We start from the raw sequence: 19,542 nt of genomic DNA, 5'->3' as shown, positions 1-19,542 counted from the left end.
AGGCGCTTTTTCGCGCGATTCTTGAGTATTGTTCATCTATTTGGGATACCTATCAGGTAGGACTGATAGAGGAGATAGAGAAGATCCAACGAAGAGCGGCGCGTTTCGTCATGGGATCGTTTAGCTGGCGAGAGGGCGTTACAGAGATGCTAAACAAACTCCACTGACAGACGTTGTTAAAGTGTCCTGTAGCCACATTTCATTAGTCCGGTAGCCCATTTTAACTAGTATTTCTCTTTCTTTCCGCCGGCCGCGGTGGTCTCGCGGTTCTAGGCGCGCATTCAGGAACCGTGCGACAGCTGCGGTCGCAGGTTCGAATCCTGCCTCGGTCATGGATGTGTGTGATGTCCTTAGGTTAGTTAGGTTTAATTAGTTCTAAGTTCTAGGGGACTGATGACCACAGCAGTTGAGTCCCATAGTGCTCAGAGCCATTTGAGCCATTTTTTTTGTCTTTCTTTCCTTGTTTATCTTTTCTCATAACTCATAGTGGTGTGATTGAATGAATGTCGTTGTGTGTCATGTTGCTAGACGGTGGCGTAATCTACTGCAGAAAGTCTGCGATAGTCATACAGATTCAGCAGCAGTTGTACAGAATAGCCAATTCTCGTAGTGGTCAAGTAGGCAAAGAGGTTTGCGCTACTTGTGAGAAATCCACCTTCGTTAGGTTGGTGGCGGAAATGGCATCTTTGGGTTTTCCGGACCACGCGGATCGTGGAGGAGGTTGCAGAGGAAAAAGGGTGGCAGTATGCCGCCGGTACGGGAAGCGTCCACAGCTGTGCTCCAGCAGAAGAAGAGTGAGTTAACCTGACCGCGTGGCGCGTTGTTACTTGGCGAGAGGAGACCTCGTGGCACGCTGTTTCTTGGTGAGAGCAGACCTGTTAGCTTTTGGACTCGCTTTAAAATCTTTAAGATTGCTTTGCCTTGTCGCAACAAGGAATGTAAAACTGTGGCAGATTTTTCTTTTAGTAAATTTCTGTAGCAGACTTGGATCCGCCGGACGAGCGCCACACAAAGGTGTCGATAAGAAGTGAGCACTCGCTTCTGTATGAATGTCTGTTTGCCTTCGGCTGTGCCTGTATAAGCTTTCATCTTTCTAAATATTTATAGCTTTGGCTTCTCGTAAATTTTCCTTGCTTTATGTGTCTTTCGTCTGTGGGGAGCCAACCACGTGGTAGAACATATAGTTTTTTGGGCTACCGGCATCACCAACTGTCCGATCGCATGTTCGTTTTAGATAATGTTAACATGATTGTGTGATGTGATATTGTTGCAATTTGGGCACTATACCTAGAAATTGTGTCTCCACAAACCACGTGGGCACGGGGGTGTACTGCGAAACGTGTACCATTTCACGAGTTACTGCGATCAGTCATCAGGCAACAGCAGTTGTATGAATGATTCACACCAATGATTTTAGGTGTAATTATAGCGGTGAACGTATCGATGCTCTTCTTCAATGTTATAAGGAATTGTGTACATGCTTCACATCCATGTCTTACAAATAAATGATTTTATCCACAATTTCCTCTCGTATTCCGAGGTTACGTTTTTGCACCTAAGCCACACACCTCGTCGCTTTCCGTTTGCCACATCCAATGCATTTCCATACGCACAGGTCCAGTGATTAGTTTCCCTTTATTTTAAGAAAAATGCCTTAGATTAAGTCTTATTTTGAAGTGTTCTTGCATGTGCTATTTTATTTTAAATGTTTGATTGTCATGAACAGTGTACGGGAAATACTATTAATTACATCGTATCCCCTATGAGGGACATCACAATGTATGCATTTTTGTGAGTTTTTGGTCTATGATCAAATTTATTTATTTTCCGACTCGACCAAAACCTTGATTAGTTGTATGGTTAGAGTCGATGGCGACCTTAATCTTCTCACGTTAATTTCATAAGCAATAAGTATTTCCATTCCCAATAATAACGTAACAACCCGTAGTAACAGGTTAGTTACAGTTGCAACAGAGATGTTGTGCATCGGCGCAGCACTTTTCAGGAGGAGTCAGACAAAATATTACTTCCCACCACATACATCTCACATATTGGCCACAAGGAGAAAATGCAAGAAATTGGAGCCAGGACAGAGGTTTACCAACAATCATTCTTGTAAGATGGCAAGAACTATGCCCCTTGCATGAAGTCATTAAAGATCACCTAACTCACGTTGAGGGAACAGTAGGGCTGAACAAAAATGACTGACAAGGCACAATGCATCATGTAGAGGGTATAGTATGGACATATTGGAATACCATAATTAATATTGAGTGATGGTTTTAAAGTAATTCACACAACATGAAAACTTTGTGGAATTGCGTCGATTTACTGGACGCTAGTTTATCCCAGGAAGTATTCAGAGTTGACTGCAGCAGGGTGGTGACGTGCAGCTGGGGAGCGGCGAAGGGAAGCGACAGTAGACAGCTTAGGGCGGCTCAAACGGTAACGGGGCACGGCCTCCAGCTGCCTTAAGATCAGTGACAGTGAGGGGGTGGTTGACCCCATGCTGGTGGACAGGGTAGCAGATGGAGAAATTATATGCCTGTTGATAAATGTCCATTGTACCGTTTTCAGTGAAACATGCGAGAAAGCCGTGCAAAGCTATGGTGGAGCTTTCAACAGAGGCCGAAATATGCGTGTTCGTGACTATAGCAACTTCGCGCTGAATTCACGATCCACAAAGTCTGAAGTAAATGAGGTGAAGAGTGACAGAATAAAATACGCCAGCCTCCGATGGGAACGTAGCACCAAGGAATTTGAAGTACTCTCCTGGGAGTCACAATTTCGGAAAAAATGGTGTTTTATGCAGATGCTACCCTTGATGGGCGGCCAACGAGGAGCTAAATAGCAGAAGTTAAGAGGAAGGGAAATTTTGTGGGAATTTGTACACTTCCCAGAGCAGGCATTGGTCGGCGCTGGGAAGCGACGCATAATTAACGCCATTTTGGTGGAGGGGAAACCGAGGCGAATAGCGGACTGGCAGAAGTATCCGTTGAGGTTTTTTATTCCATTCCCAGGTTGCCTAGAGTGCGGACGTGGCGTTCTTTACTCAGCTTGCCTGAGAGAGAGTGAGCATCTTTGCAGCTTAGGACTTAGCAAATGGAACGATTGAGCTTGGAGATAGGAAGTTTTCGTCAGCTATGTACTGAGCAAATAGCTAGGAGTGAATGGACGAAGCACAGCCATGCAGCACCACGAGGCTGGCCGACGTCCGCACAACGACGATGCCCCGCCATGGTGAATTTGGTGATATTGCGCCCATTCCAGCTTGAATTAGGCCACTGATTAATGTGTTGGATCATGTCAGAAAAGTTTCCACGAGGGTTTCATGGGCTGTATATTGTAGAATTCTTCTCGCACTTCACATTATGCCTGGGTCAGTACATAGGAATTAATTTTATCGCGCTTTACTCCACGTAAACGCAAGTGATTCCCACTGCCTGTTAAGAGAGTCATATAATGTGATGATTGAAGGTCTTGAGTTAAAATAAATGTGTGCTAATCGAGTGCATCTGTTTTCAATTAAGTAGATGGAATCACAAGTCACTTTCTTAATTAATTTTATGTTCAACATTTGCATCGGGTGTTCAATAGCTGAATATAACATCAATGTGCACCCTTTTTTAATTAAAAGGGATCAATTCTGAATCAATTAATATCAACACTGCCACCGCAGTTCAGTCAGGAGTCACAGGGCCTTATTACTTTCTTTGCGTTATTCGATGTTGTGGCAGTTTTGCACTCTATATTGATCTGTTAGTCAATTAGCTGCAGTGAACACACGTCAAAACCAGGTAAGTGACGGGTGGGGTGTTACGTTCTTCCCACGCACTATTCCCGATTGGAATAGGGTTGGAGGGATGAGATAGTGATACCGAAAGTACCCTCCACCACACACCATTAGGTGGCTTGCGGAGTATGATTTAGATGTAGATATTGATCTCTTCTGAAGAGCACATTTCAAGGCATCCTAGATATGCTCAATGATGTTCTTTGGAGTTTGGTGGTCAGCGGAAGTGTTTAAAATCAGAAGAGTCTTCGTGGAGCCACTCTGTAGCAACTCTGACTTGTGGGGAGTCGCAGTGTCCCGCGTGTCACCTGTCAGAGTTGTATGTAGACGTATCAGGGGTCCCATACCACCCAGCTGCACACGCCCTTGCACTATGGCAGAACCTCCACCGCAGTCCCCTGCGACTTGCAAGGTCCATTAACGATTCATGAGGTTGTTTTCATACCTGTACACATCGATCTGTTCGATACAATTTGAAACGAGACTCATCCGACCAGGCAACGTGTTTTCAGTCATCATCAGTCCGCTGGCCGTTGTGGCCGAGCGCTTCTAGGCACTTCAGACCGAAATCGCTCTGCTGCTACGGTCGCAGGTTCGAATCCTGTCTCGGGCTCGGATGTGTGTGATGTCCTTATGTTAGTTAGGCTTAAGTAGTTTTACGTCTAGGGGAGTGATGACCTCAGATGTTAAGTCCCACAGTGCTCAGAGCCATTTGAACCATTTGCCATCAACAGTCCAATGTCGGTGCTGACAGACTCACTAGAGGCGTAAGGCTTTGTGTCGCGCAGACATCAAGAGTACACGAAAGTGCCTTCGGCCTCGAAATCCCATACCAATGATGTGTAGTTGAATGGTTCGCACGCTGCCACTTTTTGATGGCTCAGAATTGAAATTTGTAGCAGTGTGAGGAGGGACTGCAGTTCTATCACACTGGACATTTCTCTTCAGTCGTCATTGGTCCCGTTCTTGCACGATCTTTTTCTGGTCGCAGCGATGTCGGAGATTTGATGTTTTACAGGACTCCTGATATTCACGGTACACTCGTGAAATGGTCGTACCGGAAAATCCACACTTCATCGCTACCTCGGAGATGCTGTGACCGATCGCTCGTGCGCCGAGTGTAAGACCACATTCAATCTCACTTAAATCTTCATAACTTGCTTTTGCAGCAGCAATAACCGATCTAACAACTGCACCAGAGACTGCACCGACCGTAGCGCCGTATTCTTCTGTCTACATATCTATGTATTTGAATACCCATGCCTTAACTAGTTTCTTTGGCGTTTCACTCTATTATTTCTTCTCGGCCTCTGTCAGAAGATCATTAATGATTCCCCAGCCTGTATCATTGCTGGTTTTGTATAAAACGTGTCCAAAATACATTTTCGCCAGTGTTATTCCCTAATACTTATTTATAATGCTGTCATTGTTTGATTAAATTGTGAAGTAAGAATACCTAAGGGACCAAACTGCTGAGGTTATCGGTCCCGAGACTGACACACCACTTAAAGTAACCTATGCTAAAAACAACACGCGCACACCCACGTCCGAGGGAGGACTCGAACCTCCGACGGGAGGAGCTGCGCAATCCGTGACATGGCGCCTCAATCCGAGCGGGCACTCCTTCCGGCACGAGAAGTGGAAACCACAGTGAAGATCAGAAATGTTTCATCTGAAGTCGCAAAAGTTAGTTATACCTTCCAGCTAGTTCTGTACATAGTCGCCGCTCAAACTTACACATCTGTCGTAGCGTTGTACCAACTTGTCAGTACCCTCGTAACAGACGGTAGCCGGCTGCGATTTCCGCCAATTCTCTACGCTGCAGAACCCGTTTCCTGTGCCAAAATGTTATCTTTATAGCCAGCGGTCCATGTGAGCAGAGATGAAAACCGGAGGGAGCCACGTCCGGGCTGCCCCTGCACTGCGCGGACAAGAATTGTCATGTAAAAGAAAGTGCATGACACCTAGGTTATCTGAGGTTGAAAGCGGGCTGACGTCTCTTACGGTCTTTATGCAAGTGGATAACGTATCTTACGCGCCAGTGGATAATGTATCTTAACTGTCATCTCAAGCCCAGGGTGGTAAACAGGCATTCCACATAGCTATAATTTTTGGCCCTTTGGGGCGAACACACCCGAAAACCAGATATGTGACGGGTGGGGTGTTACATACTTAACCTTACGTAAAGCGCGTTGGTACATTACCAATCAGGGACTGTGGCAGCTTTGTCTCCATGCTGGATCTGAAACGCTAATTCCCTACTCTGGCCTTGACTGAATCCAATCTGTCTTACCTTTCCTGCGTTCCGTCGAACGTTAAATTTTCCCTAGTCGAAATTACTGGCAACTGCACACTCGCTATGGGATGGAGCGACGTGCACAAATCTCGGCCCTCAAAAATTCCCGCAGGAATGTAAACTACCGCCTTACGTTTGTCACCACGGCACAGGATTCACAAACATAAAGTTTGAGTCTCAACGGCTTCGCTAATTTCACCACACTCATGTGTGTGGCCCGCCACGAGACGAGAGCTCTCTGCGTGTTAATTTAATTCTCAAAATGCTTTTATATGACGTTACTCTCTCCACCGCGGTTCTACAAAGTCACACAGTATGGCTTCGGCCAACTGTTCCTCGTTATAGGTGAATTCTTTTTCTTTTTTTTCTTGTTCGGATCGCTGCTAGTATCGCCATTTACCCATGGTCTCGGCTGTGTTTATTCTATAAGGTATTATATTGTACTCGCCTTATTTTTTTCTGCGCTGCAGCTAGGCCTTCTTTTGTTAATGTTAATTGGGGTTTCCCAATGCCATTAGTCACGTGCTCTTGACTGCCTCAACACTGCGTTCACTTTATCGCATTTACGCTTGCCCCTGTCGTTTTGTAAGGGTAGATATTGTTTTGTTGTTTGGTACATCACATTGCCATAATTACTTCCTGTTGACAATATAGAGGTGTTTTCTGGGGATCTTATTCTGTATCGTATGTATGAAGCTGATGTAAGGTCCGAAAAATGCAGACCCTTACAAGGTTACATGAAATCAGGCGAAATCTCTCGGCAGGCACCCATACCTGCCAGGAGACACTATTTTCTAGGCTTCTTTACAAGTACAATATGCTGTCAGGATGTGTAACATGACGCGATCGACGGGCATACAATAGACACTGCCCAACACGTCTGTACAAAGTTTCATCGGATTTTCTCAATGGTTTACATTTCGCAAGCGAACGGAACGTACTTTCTGGACACCCTCCATAAAAAGTTTTGTATATTTTAAAACCCTTCGTGATGCAAGAGAGCCTGTAGGCTCTGAAGTAATCATGTTTGATGAACAATGTACATTGGATGTAATGTTTGTTTGGTACTCCTTTTTTATTTGGCATTTGGAAACAAGTGCTTACAGCCGTGGAATTTGTATCTGATACTATTAGTATTTCGAAAAGCTTCAAACGCACACACATGCACGCTTACTGATATTAAATTGTATGTTACATCACAATGAAAAGTGGTTTTTGTGTCATCACGTACTTCCATTAACTTTAATACACATAACGTAGAATCTGCTCCATCATGCGTTAATTCCAATGAATACATATTACTCTGTAACATATCATGACCCTGGAAATCAGGCAAGCTGCTGATTCAAAATTCAGGGTCACAATGTGTTTATTAATCTACTGACGTTCGCTGATAATTTTTTCACAAACTCGAGACGTCATTTATATCTCTACTCTCTGCTGTGGGAGAAACCCGTCACATCTACTGCAGTCGCTGCCCGTGGGGGTGTTTATTATGAAAACGGCGTATTTGTGGCGTCTGACGTCCAGTTAATCGATGGTTCCAATCATAGAACAAACTGGCTTGGCACTCGTCTCGTGGCAAGTCCCCAGCGGTTGTTATTTGGCACTGCGTCAGATGTATATCTCATTTAAATAACAGAAACGCTGCACTTGTTACATTTTTCCATGTGCAGTTCACTGGAATTGACAAGTTTATTTTTATTATCCATGTGCTGTGGGAGTAGCGTAGTCCTAAAATTTGGCACCTCCGTATGTGTTGTTCTGCATATTTGTACTGCAGTCAGCTTTCCATATTCGCGCTGCTATTGTATAATGTCCAGTTTATTATTATTGTTTTCTCTTTCGCGTCACGTAGTAAACATATTAGAGGTGGTGGTGAAGTAACTGATAACTGGAGGGGATAGCTGGATGAGGTGTGGGATGTGCATCTCGGTGGGCCAAAAAAAGTATTTCAAGTTCTAAATGCACAATGAATGTAGCACAATTTTTACTTCTCTTCCATGTCTAACACAACTACAATTACTGAGCACACTTTACGCTCACATACGAGGAACTTTTTAAGAGGCTAAGAAGTTCCCTTCTGAGAATTTTTGTTTTTAACTTTTTTATTCTCAGATGGGTCAACTATGGATCACATGCCAATTTCAATGCCTTATTCGTTGGTTAGTTCTTTCCTTCCAGTACTCCTCCATCTGTACACTGTTTTTTCCTTCCTGTCTTCTTACCACTTCAGACCAGTATTTTACACTAGTGGGCACCTTTCAGAGCATTTCACATGAATTCTCAATTGCGAATAATGACTACCATCAGCTTAGAATGAAATGACGAGAATGAAAATTTGTGCCCCACCGGTACACGAACCCGGATTTCCCGCTTTTGTTGCTCCAAAACCCAAAGCATTTCTCATTTCACCTGCTATCTATGGCCCTTAAATATAGCATTCTGTTTTTAGTGGAATAAGACGGTAGACAATGAAGTTTTCTGTAATAACCATTCGCCATCATTTGCCGAAATCTCATTTCGATATCTCAAACCATTTATGAAGTATGAGGAATGTTGTGGATATGTCACTCTGGATTTATCGCTGGAGCGGACGGTCGCAAATGAGTGCACTACGTCAGATCAGCTTTCTCGAGACTGGTGACAGATAGAGTCCTCCACTCTGGTCTACAGCAAAATTCAGTATGCTAGCTAAATTTAATAAGTACTTATTAAGTAACACGCACCAAACGCAAAAAACCCTATTGTCCATGGCAAACTCGAATTTCGCGCGGTGTCTCACTGCCACGTAAAAATCACAGTAACTGTGACCAATAACAAAATGATGGGCACATCATAATGAACCTTACATACAAAGCTATCAGTAATGCAAAAATGATTTTTTTTTATCGAAATCATTTGAGCAAAATTGCAAGGCATGCGCCTCCATTTCGTCATCGCAAACCGGTCGAAAGATGGCAAACAACTGTTGGCCCCCCCCCCCCCCCAAACAAAAGAACGAAATCGTTCAGCGCTTTGGATGAAAACAGGTCACTGTGCAGTCGGCCATCGTATCCTGCGGGGACTACACTGACTTCCACACGACGTCATTAGCAACCAGTGGTTGTAGAATATGACATACACTCCTGGAAATGGAAAAAAGAACACATTGACACCGGTGTGTCAGACCCACCATACTTGCTCCGGACACTGCGAGAGGGCTGTACAAGCAATGATCACACGCACGGCACAGCGGACACACCAGGAACCGCGGTGTTGGCCGTCGAATGGCGCTAGCTGCGCAGCATCTGTGCACCGCCGCCGTCAGTGTCAGCCAGTTTGCCGTGGCATACGGAGCTCCATCGCAGTCTTTAACACTGGTAGCATGTCGCGACAGCGTGGACGTGAACCGTATGTGCAGTTGACGGACTTTGAGCGAGGGCGTATAGTGGGCATGCGGGAGGCCGGGTGGACGTACCGCCGAATTGCTCAACACGTGGGGCGTGAGGTCTCCACAGTACATCGATGTTGTCGCCAGTGGTCGGCGGAAGGTGCACGTGCCCGTCGACCTGGGACCGGACCGCAGCGACGCACGGATGCACGCCAAGACCGAAGGATCCTACGCAGTGCCGTAGGGGACCGCACCGCCACTTCCCAGCAAATTAGGGACACTGTTGCTCCTGGGGTATCGGCGAGGACCATTCGCAACCGTCTCCATGAAGCTGGGCTACGGTCCCGCACACCGTTAGGCCGTCTTCCGCTCACGCCCCAACATCGTGCAGCCCGCCTCCAGTGGTGTCGCGACAGGCGTGAATGGAGGGACGAATGGAGACGTGTCGTCTTCAGCGATGAGAGTCGCTTCTGCCTTGGTGCCAATGATGGTCGTATGCGTGTTTGGCGCCGTGCAGGTGAGCGCCACAATCAGGACTGCATACGACCGAAGTACACAGGGCCAACACCCGGCATCATGGTGTGGGGAGCGATCTCCTACACTGGCCGTACACCTCTGGTGATCGTCGAGGGGACACTGAATAGTGCACGGTACATCCAAACCGTCATCGAACCCATCGTTCTACCATTCCTAGACCGGCAAGGGAACCTGCTGTTCCAACAGGACAATGCACGTCCGCATGTATCCCGTGCCACCCAACGTGCTCTAGAAGGTGTAAGTCAACTACCCTGGCCAGCAAGATCTCCGGATCTGTCCCCCATTGAGCATGTTTGGGACTGGATGAAGCGTCGTCTCACGCGGTCTGCACGTCCAGCACGAACGCTGGTCCAACTGAGGCGCCAGGTGGAAATGGCATGGCAAGCCGTTCCACAGGACTACATCCAGCATCTCTACGATCGTCTCCATGGGAGAATAGCAGCCTGCATTGCTGCGGAAGGTGGATATACACTGTACTAGTGCCGACATTGTGCATGCTCTATTGCCTGTGTCTATGTGCCTGTGGTTCTGTCAGTGTGATCATGTGATGTGTCTGACCCCAGGAATGTGTCAATAAAGTTTCCCCTTCCTGGGACAATGAATTCACGGTGTTCTTATTTCAATTTCCAGGAGTGTAAGTTCGCAATAAGATTGCAGTGAAGTGTAATTATTACAGGTGTAATAGCAAAAATACGTAAATATGTGGTGATGTTTATTTTACTTAGGAGAGAGAATCGAAAGGATGTTCTGCAACGTACAGTATTTTAGAGAGCCTATTTGCAGAGACAGAGTGGTCAGTGCCCCTTAGACCATAGATAGTATCCACAAGCGGCCGCCATTTTTTGCCAGAATTCGTGCGGGAAATGCTTTCGCCTGTTGACTATCACAAAATATGGATTTGACCCTCACATTACAGCAGGAATTCTGTCTTATTATTTAGTATATTACTACAATACATTTAGTATTGACAAGGAATTTCAGATCGATTCCGTATTTCTGGATTTCCGGAAGGCTTTTGACACTGTGCTCCACAAGCGGCTCTTAGTGAAATTGCGTGCTTATGGAATATCGTCTCAGTTATGTGACTACCTGCGATTTCCTGTCAGAGAGGTCACAGTTCGTAGTCACTGACGGAAAGTCATCGAGTGAAACAGAAGTGACTTCTGTCGTTCCCCAAGGTAGTGTTGTAGGCCCTTTGCTTTTCCTTATCTATATATACGATTTGGAAAACAATCTCAGCAGCCGTCTTCGGTTGTTTGCAGATGACCCTGCCGTTTATCGACTAATAAAGTCATCAGAAGATCAAAACAAACTGCAAAACGATTTAGAAAAGATGTCTGAATGGTGCTAAAATTGTCAGTTGACCCTAAATAACGAAAAGTGTGAGGTCATTCACATGAGTGTTAAAAGGAACTCGTTAAACTTGGGTTACACGATAAATCAGTCTACTCTGAAAGCCGTAAAGTGAACTAAATACCTAGGTATTACAATTACGAACATCTTAAATTGGAAGGAACACATAGAAAATGTTGTGGCGAAGGCTAACGAAAGACTGCGCTTTATTGACAGGACACTTAGAAAATGTAACAGACCTACTAAGGGGACTGCCTACACCGCGTTTTTCCGTCCTCTTTTAGAATACTACTGCGCGGTGTGGGATCCTTACCAGATAGGACTGACAGAGCACATCGAAAAAGTTCAAAGAACGTTTTGTATTATCGCGAAATATGGGAGAGAGTGTCACACAAATGACATGGGGTTACACTCGTCTGGTCGGAGATGTTTCCGGGGGGGCGGGGGTTCCACTAGGTTCGGTGAGGGGCGGCGGTGGGGTGGGTGGACTGCTGTGGTCAGCTGTGGGGTTGTGCAGCACTGAGGGCTTCGGGGGAACGAAGCCTCTCCGTCGTTTCTAGGTCCCTGCTTTAGTACATACGTACTACACATTTAGTGTGGAATAAATTAGAATACACCATGATGCAGTGTATTACACGCTCCAGAAAAAGATGGGAATCGACAAGGAAAAAAAAAAAGAGTTTCAATTATATTATTTGAGACACTCTGGAGTGATTTCAAACTCTTCTGCTTGGATATTCATTGTTGAACTCAATAACCACTAAACGTTATATAGTTCTTTCTGTCCCAATTAATATGTTTTAGATGAGATCATCGTGGATGTGGGAACTATATCCTGTGCCGGAAAAACACAGAAGGCATACTTCTGTAACAGCGTTTAGAAACTCTAAAGACTGAAAGCATGGTAAACAATTCCACAGTAGCTTATGGATACTCGCATCATGTGATTAAGTAACTAAACATAAAATTATTATGATCCAGGATTTATTAATGGTAAATTCGATTCGATAAATGTAATTCAAATAAAAGTAAGAAAAAAGTATTTGGTAACAGTGCAAACCGAGCTGCCGACAGAACGATTTATAATCCTGAATGTTAGTTGCTAACCTACACGAAATATTACGACAGATAGCCGAAGAAATGTTTTGTAGATAAAGGTGCCCAGAAACTTTCGAAATCGATTTTTCTCTTCCAAAGACAAGAAATCTGTATACGTGGTATGCTATACTCTAGAACAGTTTTCCAAATATCCTCAGAACAATAATCGAACTCTAGAAAGCAGTGCGATCGTACGAATCGAGAGAGACCTGTAGCAAGAAAATGGCGTCGCAGCTTATCACCTAATCAAGTTCGTTTTCACAATGGCCACTCTCTCCCTGAATATCAGGTCTCTACGTGCCCTGCCACCTGTAGGAGGTTACGATAGCTACACATAGTTCAAGATGGCTGACAGAGCGCCAAGTGATTACGTAGGGTATGAAAAATGAATCGACCCGTACTGCTATTATTCGGAGATATTAGCCCGACGCAAGCTGAAACGAACAGGAAATGCGTCGCCATTGTATACGATCGTACGCCGTTGCTAATAATATACAATAAAAATGTACGTCGAAACACGTGATACAAAAACGAAGGTGAAGTGACGGAAGTGAAAACGTAATCTGTAACGTTATAAGCAAAAGTGCAGGTTACATGTTCCTCTATCACTTTAACAAAATATGTAGAATGGTGTGTACATGCGTATTTGACGTTATGATATTATAAGAGGTGGCAATAAGACAAATCAAAAAGACGCCTACAGGTATAAAAAAGGGGAGAACATTGTTTCTTGTCTACTGCCAGAGCATGTACAGTGTAACATAAATAAGCAGTTGTACCAGTTTATAGAGCATGGTATCGCACGAACGTCAACAGATTGTGTAGGCAATAAGGCATAATGGAACTGTTTCATTTTCATTGCCCTGCCTGAAAGGTGAAGGACCATAAAAAAGTGACTAACATTCACAAATCATCACAGGTATCTGTGCCAAAATACAGCACGTGGCATCCCAAAACGACAAGTGTCAATGCACTGAGGCATGATAGAACTGTTTCAGCTTGGATCAGCGAAATAAACTCCAACTACAGAAAAACTCTACAAACGGAATAATTTACATGAAATTTGTTGCTAATAACATAAACTTATAACAAATTTGGTGGATATGTTGTTTATTTTGAAGTTATATTCTTTCATTCAAATGAAATATGATGTAACGAATAACGCTAAAAGCATATAAACTGAATGAAATTAAAGTTGCTGAAGTTTATGAAACACTGTAAAAATAGTGATTTGATTATGTCATAAAAGCAAATGAAACGGAAGAGCTGCAATGTTGTTAATGAATCTTTTCAAAAAAGGTAAAAGAAAAGCCTTTCTCTGAAGTCTGGTTGTTCCCTGAGGAGAACTGCAGCTTCTTTTTTCTGACGTATATGGACCTTTCGGAAGTGTGTGAAGAATTTTGAGACTGTCAGTAACTTGTCCTTAAGAATGCTTATTTCAGCTAATCTGTTGCCCAAAAGCATATTTATTACTTGTTGTTTCAGAGATATGCTCATGAAATCTGATTTTTTTGCCAGTTCGGAAACACAATGACTATCGCAGGTGTCTTTTATAAATATGAGTGTTCGAGAATTTCTATCCTTATTGTGGATGCGTACTTTTAATACATTTTGCAAAATATTATTTGTAGAGAATCCAGTTGTAAGCTGTGTACTTTTAAACAGATCGTTAATTCTGTCGTAAATATGGCCAGATATATTATTTTTGTGAACTTGTAGTTATTTTTATTAGTATTTGTAATCTGTGCTCAAAATATGTCAAACTATTTGTACTCATAATTATTATCTACAGCAATTTATTTGGCAGTATTTATTTCTTTTTGGATTGCACCATTTCATAAGGACTGTTTCAAAATTCTAGAGATCATAGTTTGGAAGAATGCTTTTTTGCATCGATGCTGGTGACAAGAAGAGGCATTAAGTGCATATATGAGAAATTGTTGTTTACTATCGTAATTTATTATAATGCTACCGAGAAAGTTTATGCTTTTATTGGACTCAAGTTCAACCATGAACTTCAACTTGAGAAGCATGTTGTTCAGCCTAGTAGTAAGGGACCGATTTCCTCTTGAGAACCTTCATACAACATGAGTGTATGATCTACATATCTCTTATAGTAGACGACTATTCTAGCTATATCAGGATTTTTTTAAAACGTTATACTTCTAAAAGATTCAAAAAAGTCTGCAATTGTGTCTGCAAAGAATTGTCCATTACAAGGCCATCATTCTTTGAAGAAAAAGTAATTAAAGGATAAAACACGCTCAAGGACAAATCCTGAAATTTCACCAGCGCTCATGATTTTAGGTTTAATAAATTTATCCTGTATAGTAATAACAGATTCCATAATAGGGATATGGTGATATCTAATGACGCAAACCTTGCATTAGTAGAAATCTTAACTTCCTAAGTTTGCTTTGCCAACTGGAATGCATTTCTAATACCGAAGACTCTTCAAAGCCACAGAAGGTTTTCAGAATAGTATTCAATCTTTTGTTTAAACTGTAAGGTAGACTGTTTCCATTATTTACAATTGGACAAATAGACAAATTAGGCTTATGCAGCTTAATTTGAGATCCTAACTTTCGTAACTGACGGTTCACCATTTTAAGAGCAATTTTTTCTTTAGGTACCAAAAGAGAGTTGCCATGAATAAGTTTTTTAATGTCTGTATAAAATTTGTGAGTTGAGACTTTCTTGACTTCTGCAATGATGTTTTCCTTGAAACATTTTAAAGTTTTGGAAACATAGTCCTGTTGGATTAGATTGGATTAGTACTTGTTCTATAGATCATGAAGACGGCACTTTGTAATGATGTGGAACGTGTCAGGTTAATAAAAGATGTCTATACAAGATATTACATTAGACAAAATATTACATGACACTCAATAATTTTTAATTTTTTTGTGGAGCTTGGGAAAATACCCACTTACTATATCAAAAAATTCATCTAATGAGTAGAAGGAGTTGCCGTTAAGAAATTCTTTAATTTCCTTTTAAATGCTATATCGCTATCTGTCAGACTTTTGATGCTATTAGGTAAGTGACCAAAGATTTTTGTGGCAGCATAATTTACCCCCTTCTGAGCCAAAGTTAGATTTAACCATGAGTTGTGAAAATCATTCTTTCTCCTAATGTTCTAGCCATGTACACTACTATTACTTTTGAATTCGTTCAGATTGTTAATAACAAATTTCGTAAGTGAATATATATATTGTGAGGCTATGGTGAAGATTTCTAGCTCTTTAAATAAGTGTCTGCAGGATGATCTTGGATAAGCTCCAGCAATTATTCTGATTACAACCTTTTGTGCAATGAACACTCTTTTACTCAATGATGAGTTACCCCAGAATATGATGCCAAACGAAAGCAGAGAATGGAAATAGGCATGGTAAGCTAATTTACTCATATGTATATCCCCAAAAGTAGCTGAGCTCAAACGATTCTGCAGATCCTCAGTTTTTTTTCCAGTTCAACCCCTCATCAATGCATACACCTAGAAATTCAACCTTAGCTACCGATTTCTGATCGAAGTCTATATTTATTAATGGGGTCATTCCATTTACTGTGTGGAACTGTATATACTGTGTTTTGTCAAAGTTTAATGAGAGCGCATTTGCAGAGAACCACTTAACGATTTTCTGAAAAACATTGTTTACAATTTTGTAACACCCCACCCATCACTTTTCTGGTTTTGGTGTGTTTTCACCCCAGGTAATTGACTAACAGATCAACATGGAATGCAAAACTGCCGCAATTTTGGATAACACAAAGGAAATAATAAGACCCTGTGACTCCTGATTGAACTGTGGTGGCAGTGTTGATATTAATTGATATAGAATTGATCCCTTTTAATTAAAAAGGGGTGCACATTGATGTTATATTTAGCTATTGAACACCAGATGCAAATGTTGAACATAAAATTAATTAAGAAAGTGACTTGGGATATCAACTACTCGATTGAAAACAGGTGCAGTCGATTAGCAGAGATATATTTTAACTCACGACCTTCAGTCATCATGACTCTCCTAACAGGCAGTGGTAATAAATTTCGATTGCGTGGAGAAAAGTGTGATAAATCAAAAGTAATTCCTATTGATTGACCCAGGCGTAATGCGAAGTGCGAGAAGAATTCTACAATACAGGGCCCATTAAACCCTTGTGGAAACTTTGCCAACGTGATCCAACAAATTAATTAGTGGCTGGAGCGGGCGCAATATCACCAAATTTAGCGTGGCTGAGCAGTGTCGTTGTGCGGACATCGGCCAACCTCATGGTGCTGCAAGGCTGCGCTCGCCTATTCACTCCTAGCTATCTTGCTCAGTAGATAGCTGAACCAAAACTTCCTATCTCCAAGCTCAATCGTTCCGTTTGTTAAGTCCTAAACTGCAGACATGCTCATTCTTTCTCAGGCAAGCTGAGTAAAGAATGCCATGTCCACACTCTAGGCAACCTGGGAACGGAATAATAAACCTCAATGGAGACTTCTGCCAGTCCGCTATTCGCCTCGGTTTCCCCTCGACCAAAAACACTCACGCCAATTACAGTGTAAGTCATGTTAATTATCCGTCGCTTCCCAGCGCCGACCAATGCCTGCTCTGGGAGTGTACAAATCCCCACAAAATTTCCCTTCCTCTAAACTTCTGTTATTTAGCTCCTCCCAGGCCACCCATCAAGGTTAGCGCCTGCGCAACACCAAGTTTTCCGAAATTCTGACTCCCAGTAGAGTACTTCAAATTCCTTGGTTCTATGTTCCCATCGGAGGCCATCGTATTTCATTCCATCGCTCTTCACCTGATTTACTTCTGACTCTACAGACATTGAATTCAGCGTGAAGTTGCTATAGTCATGAACACGCATATTTTGACCTCTGTTGAGCGCTCCACCATAGCTTTGTGCGGCTTTCTCGCATGTTTCCCTGAAAACGGGATGACTGACATTTATCAACAGGTGTACAAGTTCTCTGTCTGCTTCCCGGTACACCAGGATGGGGTCGGGGTCAACGACCCACCCTGTTACTCATCTTAAGGCGGCTGGAGGTCATGCCCCGTTACCGCTTTCTCAGAACTTGAGCCGCCCTAAGCTGCCTATTGTCGCTTCCGTTCGCCGTTCCCCATCCGGCCATGGTCACCTTTAAATACTTCCCTGAGAGAAGGTAGCGTCCAGTAAAACGACTCGTTTCCACAAAGTTTTCATGTCGTGTGAATTACTTTAAAACCATCACTCAGCATTAATTATTCCAATACGTCCATACTATACGCTCTACAAGATGCATTGTGCCTTGTCAGTCATTTTGTTCAGCCCTACTGTTCACTCAATGTGAGTTACGTGATCTTTAATGACTTCATGTAAGGGACAAAGTTCTTGCCATCTTACATAGGCCCTCTCTTCAAATCAATTTTGTAGTACAGGTGATGACTCCTATGGTGTTACCACCTGTGTTACAAAATTAATATCTCCATAACTGGTATTTTTAATCTGTTCATGTGGTTAGTTACGGGCGATTGATTATTACTGCCTCCTCTCTTATGCACAATCCCACTCATTCCTAGGGTACGTGCCTTCAATGACTGGATTTACTGTTAAAGACGTGGTCATTATTTAGTCTAATTTTACTTTAATCTGTGCCGATTCCTGAGACAATTATTGGTCAGAGTACTCAAAAGAAAATTACAATTATGTTACGAGGACACACACTGCAAGGGCAAGTACACGTGTTTAAGCACCTCTGTGTTTGTCATTTGAATGGAAAGACCCGCAATTATAACTTAAGATCCATTCTCTCTCAGTTATCCATCCCTACTTGTCTTAAATTACTAAAAACATACATGAACAATATTCATGTAACGTTTTGTGAAGTTGATAGTGATTGCTCTCATTAAATCATATGTGAATCCCCATTTGACATTTTATAAATAAAGGTTTTTTTGTGTCTGTCTCTGGACGTTTATATTGGGCATGGTGTAAGTGTCATCTTTACACAATTCAACAAGGTCTGGCCCAGTCCAGTGTCTGTATTGTGTACACATATGTACTTATGTATACATATCTATAAAACACAACCAAAATAACAAGAATCATCGCATATTGAGCAACCACTGTTGTGTATTTGTAACAAGGCATAAGTATGAAATCTTATTCTAACACAAAGAAACGTAGCATGACAAATGTATGACGTTTTAACAAATGGCACATTTATAACATCATAACCTTCTTATAACATAATTCATAAACAAAAAAATGAGTACTTTATGTCTATTTTTTTTTTTGAGGTGCATGTTATTCATTTGAATCCACACTGACACACTCACACACACGGCAAAAGTTTCTTGCAGGAACGGAAGTGACATTAGTTCTGACTAGCAAGTTGAGGGATGGCTAACAGCTGAGAAGCAAGCAACGACGATTTCGGAGATGGCGCCACAAGCGCCCGCATCTTCTTGAGGCAGGATGGCTCTGATCTAAGAGCTCATTGTTGAGATCTTGTCCGACAGGCACAAGACCCCATCGGTTCACCTATGATGGGTGACCTCTCGGGACTCAGCCACAGGTCATTGCTCCTTCTATAGACGCTTTAGGGCAAGGGAGGGACCATGATCAGACGAGAGCCTATTTTTAGCTCAGGTCCTCAAAGTTGGAGTCATTAGGCACAAAAGGTCAGCTGGGCTGTCGCTCCACCTGATGTGACGAGCAACAAACATAGAAACTTTCTTGGACCTCTTCATTGCTGCGCCCGTGTACAGAGACCATGACCGACCTCTTTGATGTACACAGAGGTGCTGGATCTCACCGCTCCTTGGCTGCTGAGTTGACCACCGGCCCCGTCGATTCAGGGCGTGGTCTGCATGCCATCATCATCGTCAGGTGTGTGCTCCCCTCATTGCTGTCGCCCTCGTTCCTTGTCAGCTCGTGTGTGGTGTGCTAGGTGTCGTATCTTCAACACCCTCTCGCTCAGTTACGCCACCTTAACGAACTAAGAAAACTAATTTTAGTACATGGAAAGTGCTGATGTTTAACCATCAGTACCACACATTTTGTAAGACAATGACATTGTCTCACTACAAAAGGAATGATTTTCTTGTTTGTAAATCA

This window comes from Schistocerca gregaria, chromosome 7 (assembly GCF_023897955.1).
Source record: "Schistocerca gregaria isolate iqSchGreg1 chromosome 7, iqSchGreg1.2, whole genome shotgun sequence".
NCBI lineage: Eukaryota > Metazoa > Arthropoda > Insecta > Orthoptera > Acrididae > Schistocerca > Schistocerca gregaria.
Note: the sequence above shows the minus strand (reverse complement) of the source record.